Source organism: Odocoileus virginianus, unplaced genomic scaffold (genome assembly GCF_023699985.2).
Source record: "Odocoileus virginianus isolate 20LAN1187 ecotype Illinois unplaced genomic scaffold, Ovbor_1.2 Unplaced_Scaffold_21, whole genome shotgun sequence".
NCBI lineage: Eukaryota > Metazoa > Chordata > Mammalia > Artiodactyla > Cervidae > Odocoileus > Odocoileus virginianus.
Genome location: NW_027224283.1, coordinates 412286 through 430303, shown reverse-complemented (window position 1 = coordinate 430303; position 18018 = coordinate 412286). Strand labels below are relative to the sequence as shown.

The 18018-nt window shown below is 38.8% G+C and overlaps 1 pseudogene; it reads left to right on the top strand.

Moving 5' to 3' along the window:
- The first annotated feature begins 10858 nt into the window (after positions 1–10858).
- On the top strand, positions 10859–11787 carry LOC110123905 (olfactory receptor 6C2-like; annotated as a pseudogene).
- The last annotated feature ends 6231 nt before the right edge of the window (positions 11788–18018 follow it).

Sequence of the window (18018 nt, the reverse complement as noted above, 5' to 3'; positions counted from 1 at the left end):
GGTAAATTAAATTTAAATCTTGATAACCCAGAAGTAACAATTGTGAATTTGCCAAATAAATGGTTTCTTTATATTCTGTAGATTCATCAAGCTAATCCAACCCCAGGAAGATTTTTCTCTTATAATACAAAAGCCAAAATAAAGCTTTTCCTTCCTTTCTTCAAGCTTATTTCATTCAGTATGGTTTCTTCAATTAACGCATGTTCCAGACACCAGATTCCCCAAAATAACCCATGTCATAAAAAAGAAATTTAAATAAATAAAATTATATTTCTGATCATATGGCCATCTCATGACACAGAATATAAATGCCCATAGAGCATTTCTCACTCATTGGGAAGACTTCAGTATCTATGACTCATTGGGAAGATACTTCCAGTATTTAGTGTTCAATTGTACAAGAGTCGTTAGTCATTAAAGATTCTTTACCAAAGCTTTAAAAATGATCTTTAAAATGGTAAAGCGCTCTTTCTCATTTGAAAATGTTTATTTTTCAGGAATGAGTAGACGGTATTAATAGAGCAAGTTCAAAATCAGTGAAGATAATTATATTCTTTCTTTTAAATCAATTTATACACAAAAATATTTCTGCTGGCCTTTCTGAAAATTATTTGGCTGTACTGCATCCTGAAATATATGATTACCGAAGAGAAAGAAAAAGACTTCCAAATGCTTTAGACTTCTACTGACATTACCATCAATGGTGCTTAGACACAGGCCCAAGAAGAACAAGCCCTGAATTTAGGAATAAGATAAGTAAATCTTAGTTAATTAAGTTCTCCAGTATCCAAACTTTTATTATCTCTTGATTTAAGGAGAAAGTTGGAAATTAGGATGGTTGATCAAAACATCAAAAAGTTGCTGACATTCTAAGGAGTGTTTTGTTTCTCAGCCTAGTCTACTGAAGATAAAATCCAGGTATAGTATGAAAAAAATGATAGGTTTACAGAAGATGGAAGTGGTGAAACAGGTAACAGTTACACAAGGACCTTGAATCAAATGATTACAATTTTTTCTATTAAATGGTAACGACAGTCTTTGCAGTTCTGCCCTTGTGAAAATAAAATTTTGTGCTTTCACAATATTATCTAGGTTTATTAACCATCACCTCTTTGCTCAAACGTACTTTTTATTTCGATCATAGTTTCAATTGTTCTTTACACGACAACGGCTACAGCATGCATGCAAGCTTCTTCTGTACTCCAACAATATTCAGGGAAAACAGGACTCTATTCTCCAAGGCCTTTTTTCTTTTTCCATTGAAAATTTCTAAAACACCAAGAGTCCATACTGATACAAATAAATGATGGCATAAATTAACAAAGGAGGGAGAAATACTGTGCAGAAGGATCCCAAATAATTTATATAGATACTCCTCTTATAGAGGAGAAACTGACAAACACTACATCAGTCAGATGATCAAGATCAACACCATAAATCATGTTGATAGTGTGTATCCTTGACAGCATGAGAAAAAAAAATGCCACTTTACCTCTGTGGTCTTCTTCCCAATATTGTCAGACAACTTCCAATAGTGGGGCATCTCCTATCAATAAAATATCTAATCAGTAATCCTCAAAGCTGCCAAAGTTTTCAAATATAAGAAAGTCTGAGAAACTGTCACAGGCGAGAGGAGCCTAAGGAGATCTGACAACTAAATGTAACGTAGTGTCCTAGATGAGGTCGTGGAATAGAAAAAAAGATGCCAGATGCAAGCTAAGGAAATCTGAATAAACTGTGGACTTTATTTGATAATAATGTATCAGTAGTAGTTCACTGGGCTTCCCTGATATTTCAGTTGGTGAAGAATCCTCCTGCAAAGTAGGAGACCTGGGTTTGATCCCTGGGTTAGGAAGATCCCCTGAAGAAGGGAATGGTTACCCACTCCAGCATTCTTGCCTGAAGAATTCCAAGGACAGAGGAGCCTGGCAGGCTGCAGTTCATGGAGTCACAAAGAGCTGGACACGACTGAGTGACTATCACTTTTATCATGGTAACTTTATTTATTATAGTCCTAAACTGCTTCTCTTGTGGTTCAGCTGGTTAAAAATCTACCTGCAATGCAGGAGACCTGAGTTCAATCCCTGAGCTGGGAAGATCCCTTGGAGAAAAGATAGGCTACCCATTCCAGTATTCTTGGGCTTCCCTTGTAGCTCAGCTGATAAAGAATCTGCCTGCAATTCGGGAGACCTGGCTTCAATCCCTGGGTTGGGCAGATCACGTGAAAAAGAGAAAGGTTGCCCACTTCAGTATTTGGGCCCAGAGAATTCCATGGACAGTATGAGGAATCACAAAGAGTTGGACACGACTAAGAGACTTTCACTTTCACTTTTTCACTAGTTTATTAATGGTAACAAATGCATCATCCTAATGTAAGATTTTAAAAGGATAAATTGGGTATATGGTATACAGGAATCACCCTTACTATCTACTCTGTGGGAGCTCAGTCGTGTCTGACTCTTTGCAACCCTACAGACTGTAGCCCTCCAGGCTCCTCTCTCCATGGGATTCTCCAGGCAAGAATACTGGAGTTAGTTGCCACATCCTTCTCCAGGGGATCTTCCCAACCCAGGGATCGAACCCGTCTTTCTTACATCTTTCTCCAGGAAAGAATACTGGAGTTAGTTGCCACATCTTTCTCCAGGGGATCTTCCCAACCCAGGGATCGAACCCGTGTCTCTTACATCTCCTGCATTGGCAGGCAGGTTTTTTTTTACCACTAGTGCCACCTGGGAAGCCCACTACCTTCTCCATTTTTCTGTAAATCTGAAATGTTCTTTAAAAAAAAAAAAAGTTCTTAAAAAAATAAAATCTATTAAAAAATAAATATAAATCCTCAAGTTAAATAGCAAGTATTTCTCCATGCTGAGAAAAATCTATGGTTACTTAAGTGATGGATTTGAAAAAAGACATAAAGATGTATTTTGCCAGCCACTCAACGCAAGGATGCCTCCCTACTCCACTGTTCTGTCTCTCGTTCTTCTCCTTAGTCTCCTGATGACCTGTGTTTGATGCTCTCATTGCAACTTTCTTACCAATCTCTCTGGGATGACTTCTCTTAAACATCTACTTAAGTTTGTTCTTGGAGATGGCAACAAAAGGTCTTTATTAGTCCCTCCGAACCAGGATCCCCAAGGAATGTATTGTCTCTCAGCACAACTGATCCCAATGTGGCTGTTCTGAAGAGAGAAAAATGTGTTACTTTGGATGTTTAAAAACCTATAAAAGGTTAGTGATGGCGCAGTGATAAAGAACACACTTGCCAATGCAGGCTTTGATCCCTGGGACGGGAAGCTCCCCTGGAGCAGAAAGTGGCAACCCACTCCAGTGTTCTTGCCTGGGAAATCCCATAGACAGAGGACCTGGTGGGCTACAGTCCATGGGGTTGCAAGCGTCAGGCACGACTGAGCAATTGAGCATGCATGTCTGGATGTACAGTCTGTGTATATGACGGAAGCACAATATTACTTTCTATTCTGGCAGGACCAATAAGGGGATAGAACCCACCTTAGACTCAGAAAAGATTAGAAAAGTGAAGAAGTAAGCAGGGAGCGTTTCTTTAAGAAAACCGGATCAACAAATATATGAGTCTGTCTTTTAAAACTCTTTGGGTTAATCTTTCCACCTGGGCAAAATGTTTCAGGCAAATATAAAAATTAGAAATAATTAGTGATATTTGCTGGCATTAATACTAGATGAAAGCAAAGTATAAGTTTCTTATAGAGTTTCAGTCTGGATGCCTGGAATTACACTGCTTTTGACACAAATAGGTAATTAACATGGAGAATCAGCATTGTGCTTTTTGATCATTTCTCCAAACTGGTCTTTCTGCCTTCTTTCAAAATTCTTACTTCTTAAATCCACATTCCTATTTTTTCCAGAATAATCTTCCAGAAATGAATTTGAGCTTTTCACATTCCTCAAAAAAATTCTTCAGTACCTCCTTGAGGACAGATTTTAGTCAAATCTTCTTAAGATAGCACTCTAGGACCTCAGTCATCCAGTGTACAAATTCTTTCTCACTGTCCTCTCCTAATATTTCAGGCCTTCTGTCCAGTCACATGAGATCACGCAGCAGAGTTTCTGCAATGCAGTTTCCTCAGTCTAGAAGATCCATCCATTTTTTGAAAAATAATTGCTTCTAACATATAATTGTAAATCAACTATACTTCAATAAAAAGAATTTTAATAAATAAAAAATAATTGCTTTATTGATATATAATTCACACACCATAAAATTCATCCTTTTTTCTTTTTTATTGAATGAAAGATTATTTAAATTCTATAGTGCTTTACAATTTTCAAAAATTCCACACACATGTTTTCAGACAATCCCATAATAATCTTTCTTTTCCCTTTCCCTCCCCTTACTGGTAACCACCAGTTTATATCGCAGAAGTAGAAAACAAACTTATGGCTTACCAGGGCGAAAAAGGAGGAGGTCTAAACTGGGAGACTGAGACTGACATGCGCACCTTACCATATAAAACAGGTAACTAATATGGACCTGCTGTGTAACACAGGGATGGCCTATATGGGAAAGAATCGAAAAACGAGTGGATACACGTCTGTGTGTAACTGAATCACTTTGCTGTACTGAGAGCAGCAGAAACTAACACAGCACTGCAAACCAACGATGAAAGTGTTAGTCGCTCAGTCGCATCCGACTCTTTGCAACCCCAGGGGCTATAGCCCACCAAGCTCCTTCATCCATGGGACTTCCCAGGCAAGCGTACTAGAGTGGGTTGCATTTCTTTCTCCAGGAGATCTTCCCAACTCAGGGATTGAATACAGAAGTCTCCTGTGTCTCCTGCATTGACAGGATTCTTTACCATCTGAGCCACCAGGGAAGCCATAAATAAATCCGTCTGGCTTCCCTCAGGGAATTCTGAGCAGCTTCTCTCCTAAATTTATCTGAACTATCTCTAGGCCATGTGGAGAGAATCAAGTCTTTTGATTTTCATCTGATTCTTTTTGTTTTGCAGATGACCTGTTGTTGCATCTTCCTTTCTCCAAAGACACACCTCCCACTGATATATGATGAAAACTTCTAATTCAAAGAATTTCTTCAAGTTGAATACACTGTAGATTAATTAGTGACTTTTGAACTTGGGCTCCCAATGGAACCTTGAGTTTGTTTAGTCTGTTGTTCGCTCCACATCTGTGGTGGACTCAGCAGATATAACTAATCCTGTTCTTATAAATTTTAGGAGAAAACCTGTCTGCCTGTTTGAAAAGGCCAAAATCTCAATTTCTCAAACTGGAGAGAGTTGCAATCAGTTTCCACAGTCTTTCCATCTTCTCAGTTAACCAGAATTCAGTTTGTTCAGTCCAGTCGCTCAGTAGTGTCCAACATGCTACATGAACCGCAGCACACCAGGCCTCCCTGTCCATCACCAACTCCCGGAGTCTACCCAAACCCATGTCCATTGAGTCGGTGATGCCATCCAACCATCTCATCCTCTGTTGTCCTCTTCTCCTCCTGCCCTCAATCTTTCCCAGCATCAGGGTCTTTTCCAATGAGTCAGCTGTTTGCATCAGGTGGCCAAACTATATAAATAAAGGGAAAAATCAGGAGCCCTGGAGACAGAGTATAGATGGGAAACATTTGAATAGCTACAGTGTGATTAATCATAGTTTTTAAAGAGCAGTTGTCTGCCTACTACTGGTCCTAATTCAGGTACAATTCAGTTCAGTTCAGTCACTCAGTCGTGTCCGACTCTTTGCGACCCCATGAACCGCAGCACACCAGGTCTCCCTGTCCATCACCAACTCCCGGAGTCCACCCAAACCCATGTCCATCGAGTCAGTGATGCCATCCAGCCATCTCATCCTCTGTCGTCCCCTTATCTCCCTGCCCCCAATCCCTCCCAGCATCAGGGTCTTTTCCAATGAGTCAACTCTTCACATGAGGTGGCCAAAGTATTGGAACTTCAACTTCAGCATCAGTCCTTCCAATGAACACCCAGGGCTGATCTCCTTTAGGATGGATGGACTGATTGGATCTCCTTGCTGTCCAAGGGACTCTCAAGAGTCTTCTCCAACACCACAGTTCAAAAGCATCGATTCTTCAGCACTCAGCTTTCTTCACCGTCCAACTCTCACATCCATACAGGTACAATTAGTTAACTGACATTTACTTTGGTCAAATAGGCAGAGGTGGCATCATACAAAAGACTGATTCTCTACTCAAAAAAACAGGGGAAATTAGAGCATGGAGAAGTCAGTTATCCACGTCCTCCCATTTGCCCAATGATGAAAATCTTATACACAGGTAAAGTGGAAGGAAGTTTCAATGGCAGTATTCTTAAATGTTTAAGAACTGAATCTCTGGAATCAAATTATTTGTCTTCATATCCCCACTTTACCATCCCCTTAATGGATGGTAATCTAGATGGATATTTTAGGTCCCCTAATACTTAGGAGGGGCTTTGTTCAAAGCTCACAGGTAAAGAGTCCACCTGCCAACGCAAGAGACACAGGGTCAGTTCCTGGGCCGGGAAGATCCCTTGGAGAAAGAAATGGTAACCCACTCCAGTATTGTTGCCTGGGAAATTCCATGGACAGAGGAGCCTGGCAGACTACAGTTCATGGGTCACAAAGAGTCAGAGACAACTTAGCAACTAAACAACAGTACTTACTCCTCATCTTCAAAGTGTGAATCACAATGCTACAGACTGCAGAGAGCTGCTGCATTAGTTGAGATAAACTATGCAATGTGTTTAACACTGTATCTGGCACCTAGTTTAAGAAAAGTTAGCTGTTAGCCTAATAAAATTTGAAAGTTAATTTGAAGGAAGAAAAATGGACTTCCTTATCCATAAGCATCTTTTTTATGATTGAAACTTATTATCAGAAATGTACTTTCCAATTAAAACAAAATATCTCTAGAATCAATAGTTCAACGTATTTTAAGTGTTTTAAAAACTTAATGAAGTTTTTGAAAATTTAATATTGAACCATTTTCTAACTCTACAAGAAAACTCTTAGAAACAAGTTTTCTGAATAAGAAGACACCCTCACTGAGTGGTTAACCTTTCACATAATAAGTAATTCACTTATTAAGTTTTCCAGAGAACTTTAGAGACCAATAAATAGAAACAGGTGAACTAGTAATTGTTGGAAGCTAGAGAACACTTTAGAGTTAGAAAATCTGAATATCACAAAACAGATTCCTAAAACTTTTTTCCACACACTTTTATAGGAGAGAAAATACATAATTAAGATTAGGGAGACAAATTTATTTTCCTGCCAGTTATGAGCCAGTTATACATATACTTCCAACCATTTGTTCTCAACGTCAAAATTAGAGGACTGAACAAAATGGTTGACAGTATCAGCTGCATTTAAAATTGTATCAATCTGTTCATAATTTATAAATAAAAATTTTATATAAAGGGGACTGGTATCATCAAGTTTGAGTCCTTTTTTTAATAAATGAAGAGATAAAAGGAAATAAATAAGTGTGTGGAAGAGACAGCTAGGTTTGCAGCACAGTCTGAATGAGATATTCTGATTTGGCAGAAGGTTTTGAAAGGTCAGGGCACCAGGACGAGTCCAGAAGATAACAAAGTTATGTGCAGCTGCAGAGTGAGTTCAAAAAGAGGTGGCTGGATTAAGGAGTATGGTCAGCATATTACGCCACAAACTGCAAACAGTAAACTACAAACCTAAGTATATCTTTCTCTCTTGGAAAGAAGAGATCATACTATGTGCTACATATATGAATGATCAGACTTTCCAAGAAAGCACTACTTGTGAGATTCCAGAAGTCCTCAAAATAAAAGTGGATAGAAAAGCTTATGGAAGTCTGGGAAGTAAATTAAGGAGGATAGAACTATGATCACAGTGAAGGAAAGGATGGAAAGGGTACCAAACTTCACTTAACCAAAGAGGGAAAGTAGGAGACTTCCCTGGTGGTCCAGTGGTTGAGAATTTCCTTCTAATGCAGGGAATGCAGGTTCAAGCCCTGGGAAAGGAACAAAGAGCCCATACGTTGTTGTTGTCTAGTTGCTAAGTCACGTCTGACTCTTTTGCAACTCGCCAGGCTCCTCTGTCCATCGGGTTTCCCAGGCAAGAAGACTGTGCTGGAGTGAGTTGCCATTTCCTTCTCCAGGAGGGGATCTTCCTAACTCAGGGATCGAACCCAGGTCTCCTGCATTGACAGGTGGATTCTTTACCACTGACCCAGCATAGGAGCCCAAGATCCCACATGCCACAGGGCAACTAAGCCTGCATGCCACAGCTAGAGAGGCCTGAGAGCCACCAACTAGTGAGCCTGTGTATTCCAGAGCCTGCGTTCCACAAGGAGAGAAGCCTGAAGGCTGCAATGGAGACACAGCGTGGCCAAAAATAAACAAAACCAAAGAGAGAAAGCACTTCACACACGCAACTCCTTTCTAAGGGAAAAAGAAGAGCAGAAACACTCAGCCTTTATTTAGTATTAATGATGTCCCTAAAACTACACTAAGAACCTTGGGTTTAATCTCACTTAATTCTCACCATAATTCAATGAGGCACATGATATTAATATCTACACTTTTTGGGTGATGAAATAAAGAAAGCAGAGGGCAGCAGATCCACTATTTGGCTCATTACCCGGATCATGACCCTAACCTGAATGATTCCAATACCCCAGTCCTTCATTATCACCATTTACAAAATGACCCAGGTAACTGAACTCTGCCTATTCAGGAATTACCTTTCCTGAAGTCTCAACCAACCTTCTAGAGAAGAATTAGGAATGGGGGTAGACTCAAGGGCTGGAACAGAATTCAGTCTTGTAGCAGCTCATTTGCACGTTAATCCATAACAATGTAAAAAGTTTTGTCTGATTTCCTCTTGGGCCAAGGCAAAGACACCTGGTGTCAGTTGACGAGGGCTTCCCCGGTGGCACAATGGTAAAGAACCTGCCTGCCAATGCAGGAGCCACGCGGAGCTTCCATCCCTGGGTAGGGGAGATCCCTTGGGGGAGGAAATGGCAACCCAGTTCAGTATTCTTGCCTGAAAAATCCCATGGACAGAGGAACCTGGAGGGCTACAATCCAGGGGGTCACAAAGAGTCGGACAAGACTTAGCGGCTGAGCGAGCATGCACCCACGTCAGTTGAGGGCACTCAGGTAAAAGTGATCTCTTTACCCTTGATGCCAAAAATAGCTTCAATGAGCTTCGAGACATTATGGGAGGTAAGTAAGACTATATGGAAATAGATGAATGATGTTTCAGTTAAAGGGAAATCAGCCAACTTATTTTCATGTATAAAATGCTTGGTCCTTCTTATTGATTTGAAAAATGTTTATTTAACTTTTCCTGAGTGCCAGACATGTTGCAAGGCAATCCACTGAGAATAGTGAGCAAAACAAACATGATCTGTGTTCCTGTGGGTCTTGCAGTGGGGTAAGAGAATAAAGATGAAGAAGTTTAAAAGAAAACACATAATTGCAAATAGCAAAGTTGTGCCATAAGGTAAACAGTGATGTTCTGAAAACCCCAAGATCGCAGGTTTGCTTAGGATAGCATAGGAACTCCTCTCTGAAGCTGGAGGAACTGAAAAAGGGCACACTAAGTGGGACCTGACCAGTGAGAGAAAGAGAAGAAAAACTGAGGTTGGAGAGAGGTAAGGGAGTCAGGTCACGTGGGAATTTTCAGGCCAAAGTGAGAATTCCGCTTTAATTCCAAGTTCAGAAGGAAACCATGGAAGGAACTGAAAGCAGGAAATGACATAGCTCCATGTGTCAGCTTGAAAGGGCACCTGGTTGATGCGCAGGAGACGCCGTGTTTGGTTTTTCTAGTTTTGAAAGTAAAGAGAGTAGAAAAGTGATCTTTTTTTTTTTTTTTAACAATTGTTAAATGAGCATGTTTGGCTGTGGAATTCAGAAAAGACAGAGAGGGATAGAAAAAGCTTTAGGATCATCCCACCTTTCACTATAGCCAACTCTGTTTACATTCCACTGAAAGAAGATACACGGTATTTATGACCAGAAGGATTATTGGCATTCATTCTGAAGTCTTGTAGAGAAAGTGAAGTCGCTCAGTCGTGTCCAACTCTTTGCGACCCCATGGACTGTAGCCTACCAGGCTCCTCCATCCATGGGATTTTCCAGGCAAGAGTACTGGAGTGGGTTGCCATTTCCTTCTCCAGGGGATCTTCCAGACCCAGGGATCAAACCTGGGTCTCCCGCATTGTAGGCAGATGCTTTACCATCTGCACCACCAGGGAGGTCTAAGTCTTGTATATAATAATAATAATAATAACAACATAATCATATATGGTGTTGATTATATTTCAGATAATTTTCTAAGTGGTTTAAACATATTGACTCATTTTTTCCTTTAACAACACTATGCAATAAATTCAGTTATTCTCCATGGAATAATTCTTCCATATGAAGAAAATGATACCCAGAGATTAATAGTTTGCCTGAAGTCATATGCTAAATAATCATAATCTGAGCCCAGAAAATCAAGCTCCAGAGTCCATGCCCCAAGCCAAGGTGTTGTGCTGCCTCTCTGGTTATGTTATTCATGATAGATAATGTTTCTGCCTTTATTTTTCCTTTTCTACGTGACTGATGTCATCTGAAGGAGGTTCATTCTCTAGAGGGCTTTAATCTGGGAGTCTTGTACCACAGACTTGTAAGTATAATGATCAGAATGGTTAATATCAGCTTTGGGCCACACCATTGTATGAATCTTGGAGGAGCATGAGTCACCGATGCAATCATGTTATCAAATAAAGTTATATTGTCTTGCCTGGCATTCTTGTTCTGCTCTCGTTTCTAAGCCATTTGAACCCAACTCATATCCAATTTCTACCTTATTTTTAACCAACAGAAGGTGCAAACGTAAGAGGTCAGTGATGAAAAATTACAATGTGTTAACAACGTTCATCCTGGTGGGACTGATAGATGATCCGAACTTACAGATTTTGCTTTTTATCTTTTTGTTCTTCACCTATCTGCTAAGTGTGATTGGGAACCTGACAATCATCACCCTCACCTTTACAGATTCTTGCCTTAAAATACCTATGTATTTCTTTCTCCAGAATTTCTTCATTCTAAAGTCTCTTTTACCACTGTCTGTATTCCCAGATACCTGTATATGCTTACCTCTGGGAACAATACAGTTACCTATAATCTTTGTGCCACTCAATTATTTTTTCTTATTGTCCTGGGTGTGACTGAGTTTTTCCTCCTGATGGCCATGTTCTATGACCACTATGTGGCCATCTGCAAACCCCTGCATTACACAACCATCATGAACAACATGGTCTGCGTCAAGTTCCTCATTGGCTGTTACATGATTGCTCTATTCATCGTTTTCCCACCATTTAGCATGGGCTTTGAGCTTGAGTTTTGTGACTCTAATGTCACTTTGGCTGTGATGCTGCTCCCATCCTGAAGATTACTTGCTCAGACACAGAGTTCCTAGAGCGATTCTTCTTGGTCCTGGCCGTGTTGACGCTCCTGTTCACCTTGGTGTGTGTAGTCATGTCCTATACATACATCATCAGGACCATTCTCAGATTCCCTCCTGCCCAGCAAAGGAAAAAGGCTTTTTCTACATGTTCTCCCCATATAACTGTGGTTTCTATCACTTATGGAACCTGCATTTTCATCTACGTCAAACCACATGTAAAAGAAGCAGTTGCTATGAATAACGTGGTGTCAGTGCTAAGAACTTCAGTTGCCCCAAATGAATCCTTTCATTTATACTCTGAGGAACAAACAAGTGGTACAAGGTTTCAAATACAGGATCAAAAGTGTTGCATCTGTTTCAAAGAACTAAGATTAGTGAACTTAAAAGATCAAAGTGTAAAACAACTTCTTATTATTTCAACAGTTTTATTGAGATGTAATTTAACTATTATAAAATTCACAAGTTTTGATTGTACCATTGAATACACTCAAGTAAGTTAACAGAGCTGTCCAATCACCACTATAATCCATTTTAGAACATTTCCATCACCCCAAATATTTTTCTGATGACCATCGGCAGTCAGTCACCACTTTCGCCCCCTCACCTCCAGTAGGAACACTGATCTATTTTCCTTCTCTATAAATTTGCCTTTTCTGGACCTTTCATACAAATGGAAACATATATGTATTTGTGTCTAACTTCTTCTATTAGACATAATGTGTCTGAGGTTCACTCATGGTGTAGCAGTTATTAGAAGCTTACTCCTTTTTACAGCAAATAGTATTCCATCACATGGATATATTACATTCATTGTTTCCTTCACCAGCTGATGAACATTTGGGTTGTTTCCATGTCATTGTGAGACATATGTTTTCATTCTTTTGTACCTAAAGTGGAGTTGTTGAGTTGTATGGTATCTACAGAGCTGTTTCCTAAATCTGTACCATGTTAGTCCCACCAGCAATATGTAAAGGGTCCAGTTTAGTCACATATTCACCAAAACTTGAATTTTGACTCTTTTAATTATGGTCATTCTCATGAATGTGTAATGGCACCATATTATGGGTTTAATTGGCATTTCCCTAGTGATGAATGATATTGAGTGTCTTTTCCTATGTTTATCATCTGTTTGTGTATTTTCTTTGGTGAAATTTCTATTTGAATAATTTTCCCATTTTTAATTGGGTTGCTTGTCTTTTATTTTTTTTATTTTGATTGCACCACATGGCATGCATGGTTCTCAGTTCCCCCACCAGGTATTGAACCCATGCCCCCTGCATGAGAAACCTGAAGTTTTAACCACTGGACTGATAAGGAAGTTCCAGGTTGCTTGTCTTCTTACTGAGTTGTAAGAACTCTCTGTATATTTTGATCCAAGTCCTTTATCAGATATTTGACATTTGAAAATCAAATATTTTCTCCCAATTTGTGGTATGTGAATAAATCTGTGAAGCAATATTCATTTAAAGTCATTCTTTTCAGCATTTCTTGTAATAGCAAATGGCATTAAGTGCAATGTTTTTCAACAGAAGACTGCTCTATTCAACAGAAGTTCCATTCTGTAGAATACCTTACATTTATTTAAAAAAATAAAGTAAGCTCTTTGTGTATTGGCATAGAAAATTTTCCATTATGCTATATATTTAAGTAAGAAAGATGCAAAACAGGGCATACATCCTTTCTGTTTAGAAAAAGATGAAAACATCATCTAATTATACATATGCCTAAAAATGCATTAAAACACTGGAAAAATAATGGAAATATATGGATAGGTAACCAAGCATATAAGGATAAGGTGATGAAAATGAGCTTTCACTGAATATCTGTTTATACATTCTGCTGTTACAAAGCTTTAAAAGCTCATATAATGATATGATTATTCATTATGTAAATATATAACAGTACTATATATGAATACAACTTATACAATATATTCCATCAAAAAATGAACTTATATATGCTATATAAAATACATTTATATTTCATTAATATTAAAATCTTATATTTACATTTTATCCACATCTGTATTTAATTCATATCATTATTCATGCAAGTTCATTCATAATTCATACAATTTAAAATATGTTTATGTTGAATGTATCTATCATAAAACTGAATACCAATATGACACATTCAAGCATGTATCATGCACTGAAAGTGTTCATTTGAGGCATTTTTTTAAAGAAATATTTCTGTTTATTTGAAGTTTAAATGTCACTAGTGATCCTGTATCAGCAGCCAGATTTGAGGGGTATTTTTAAACTTAAATGCACATATTTGGAAAAGATGGCCAAATTTAAACTTTCAACTTTAATGGAATTTTTTAAAACTCTAAGCAAATATATTAAAATATAAAGATAAGATATAAAGACAGGATCAGAATGGAGAGACTTTGATAAATACAACTTAGGTAGCAAAGATAAAAATGCCTTAAAAATATTATATCAGTAAATGTAAATCTTAGTAAAATGAACTACTTCTTTTTAAAATGATCTGAAAAAATAAAAAGCTTAAATGGTACTATAAAATTTAAGGAAATTAATTAATAGTTTTGGTTTTTCCAGTTGTCATGTATGGATGTGAGAGTTGGACCATAAAGAAGGCTGAGTGCCAAAGAATTGATGCTTTTGAACTATGACGTTGGAGAATATTCTTGAGAGCCCCTTGGACTGCAAGGAGATTCAACCAATCAACCCTAAAGGAAATCAATCTTGAATATTCATTGGAAGGACTGATGCTGAAGCTGAAGCTCCAATACTTTGGCCACCTGATGCAAAGAACTGACTCACTGGAAAAGACCCTGATGCTGGGCAAGATTGAAGGCAGGAGGAGAAGGGGATGACAGAGGATGAGATGGTTGGATGGCATCACCAACTCAATGGACATGAGTTTGAGCAAGCTCTGGGAGTTGGTGAAGACAGGGAAGCCTGGTGTGCTGCAGTCCACAGGGTCGCAAAGAGTCGGACACAACTGAGCAACTGAACTGACTGAATTTTATTGTTGTTCAGTAGCTAAGTTGTGTCCAACTCTTTTTGACCCCATGGACTGCAGCATGGCAGGCTCCTCTGTCCTTCACCATCTCCCAGAATTTGTTCAAATTCATGTCCATTGAGTATAACTTACTAGATGTTTTTAAAATTGATAAAATTCAAAATGCATTCTTGATAACTCTTAGTGAGTTATGAATGAAAGTGAATTGTGGAGTGTCCAAGTGGACCTGAAATCATTAGTTTTGCTCTTTCCTACCCATGTTACTTACAAAAAAATAAAACCTTCTGATAGTGAGGTATGTTGCTTTACTTTAGAATCATGAGTGTGCAATCTCCTAAGTACTTGTAATAATGAGTCGTATAATTGGGCAAAACACACGTGAGATGAATGGGTGCCCAAAATCAAGGGAAGAGCTAATTCTCCTACAATAGAAGAAGGTGTGGTTTCACCAAGAGCAGCAACTTTGCATTCCGGAGAGCTTCTTCCCTGAACTCAGCAGAATTCCTTAAACAATGAAAAAAATGGTGAAAAGAAACCACACTTATGATTCATAAACAACAAACACTTACTGTTTTGCACCTGACCTATTTCTGATTCTATTGTTACATCTTCCTTTCTCCAAGGACACAGTTCCTATTGAGAACAGTATTTTTTCCACCCAAAGTTAATTACAAAATAGGTTAATTAGTGACTTTTGAACCTATGGTCCCAAGGCGTTGAATTGTTTGTTTAATCAGATGATCCCTGCTAACCTGTCGAGGACCAGATATAACTTATACCATTCTTGTTAATACATAATTTGCAGAGAGTGCTCTCTTTCTGTACAGAGGTCAAGATATCAGTTTGCCCAAACCAAAAAGAGTTTCTCACCAACGACAAGAGTCTTTAGTTCTTTTAACTATACAGAGCATATGAGCATTTTTCCTAAAATTAAGTCAGAGAATATCCTTCATTTGGTATCCTTATAAGACTGTAGAAGGTAAAAGGACATCTGAGAAAAATCCCTGGGAAATTGTGGGCAATGGGACCCTAAGAGATCTCTGCTCACTCACACACTTGCCAGTGAGTGCAAGAGTGTGAGTGTGTGAAAAATATTGTAGGACACGCCATCAGCTAACAAAGTCTTCACAGTTCTGAGTCACCCTAAGGATCTTTGTGGTTAAATTGCACAGAAGCCATGAGCAGCTATCTGAAAGGTGAGTATGATTTACTTGGTTCAAAGTTACAAGACAGAAAGCTTTGACCTAGGTGCTTCAAAACCCAGGTCCAGAAGAGTTAAGAACAGTGTTTCACAATAGAAATCAATAGTTATATCCAATGTTATTCTATTCTCTGACACATGACATTTGAATTCTAATAAGACTTCAGAAAGGTGTCCTCTGGCAAAGTTTGAAGGCTAGGACAGTAAATTTTTAGGAGAAGAATATAGTCTCCCATGTGTGAGACCCTAAGACTTCCTTTTCTCTTAATCCAGCAAAAATATCTCCCTAATGTTTCTATTTTGCTCAAAAGATTGAATATCTACCATTAGAGATAATTCCCTGTATTTACTGAGCAGTACCATAAAATATACTTGATAGGGTAAAACACTGTGCTATTAATAAGTGTGTGTTAGTCGCTCAGTCGTGTCCGACTCTGTGACCCCCTGGACTGTAGCCTGCCAAGCTCCTCTGTCCATGGAATTCTCCAGGCAAGAATTCTGGAGTAGGTTGCCATTTCCTCCTCCAGGGGCTATTAATAAGATGCCACAATATATCAATGGACTTTCGTGTGTTATTCTGCATGAGTTTACCCAATATGTTCCAGGTGAGACTAAGATAATAACAGATATTTGCAAAGAGAGAAGTTAGAATATTGTGGGTTCACAGGGCTTATCCCAGGTTGAGGAGAGCTTGGTAGACGCCATATGTGGGCACTGGGAATCTAGATCAGAAGACAAGCAAGGCTAATAGGAATGCTACTCAACTCTAACCTCTGGTCAGGTGTGGTCGCCCCCTGAGGGTTCCACAGTACCTGAGATAGAAGCAGTATATTGACCAACCATTTATTACACACCCAAGTCAGACCCCTGTCCATCAATGCAAGACAGTGGACTCTGAAGTGAGATCTGAGCACATACTGGAAATGGATGCTGCACCCCCGGTGAGAAGGGAAAAGCCACATTTCCCTAGTCTCAGGGGAAACTCGCCTGAATATCATTATGGGAAATAGGTGGAAACATCCAAGAAAAAACATTCATGTTCCAAACTAATTGAGATCTCCTGGGAAGATCTTGTTCCATCCCAGTGATGAGAGAAACCAGAGGCCCTAGAGACAGTGACTGCAAATGGGAAACATTCCATCTGCTACAAAAGTGTGCATTAGTTGCTCACTCTGTCTGATTCTTTGCGACCCCATGGACTGTGTAGCCCACCAGGCTCCTCAGTCCATGGGATTTCTAAGGCAAGAATACTGGAGTGGGTTGCCATTTCCTTCTCCAGGGTATCTTCTTGACCCAGGGATCTTCCTGACCCAGGAATTGAACCAGCATCTCCTGCATGGCAAGCAGATTCTTTTACTATCCGAGTCACCAGGGAAACCCTACAAATGTAATGAATTGTTACTGTTGAAGACCAACTAACACTCTACTATAACCCTCAACTCAGAAATAAATACACCCTGGGCATTGATTTATTTCATTCCCTGAAAGTTACTTGACAGATAGCGTCACAGAGAAGATGTTGGTCATTTTCTGTTTCTCAAAAGATAAAGAGGAGAAATAAATCAGTCAAATAAAGAGTTGAGAAGGCAGTGTTTTATAGTGGTTATGAGCTGGGTCATATAGACAGACAGTTAATATTCCTGCTTTACCGAATCCTAAGTCATCGACCTTGGGCACAATTCTAAATATTTCTGGACAGTGATTTCCTCAATTGTAAAATGAGGATTAAATTACAACCAGCCTCAGAGAGCTGTTTTGAGAATTAAATGATGTACTCTAAATGTTTAACATAATTATTAACATTTAGTACCTGCCTTATAAATATTACCTTCCTTGAAGAATTTTGTGAATTAAATTGAATGAAATGAAAAGGGGATTTTCTATGCTGATATCTCCATTAAAAGCCTATTCTTATCCCAGGAATTTCCTCATGAGAAGTTTATTCTTCAATTAAAAACATAAATATGCCTGGAGTGAGTAACATAAATATGGTTACCAGCTTCTAAAACCTTAGGTGAATTTATTTCTTCCTACAGCACTGACAGTAAGTGTTCCCTGAAGTAATATAGAGACTGAGGAATCAGTTAGAATGGACTGAGAACCCTTGGAAGATTAAAACACACACCCATACACACACACACACACACACACACACACACACAAACACACACACACATTAGAAGTGGCAAACTTCCTAAGGGGTGAGTGAAAATCAGGGAAACCAAAAAAACCCTGAAATTCTCTCCTAATTTTGGCACAGTGAAAAAAAAGCATAGAAATCAGATTTAGAAAACTTAGATTCTTCCTTAGACTTTGCTCCTAGTGAGCCTGGTGACTGCTGACCCTCCAATTTCTATCTTTAAAATTAGAGGGTTGGATAAAATAATTATTAAGGTGATTTGTATCTC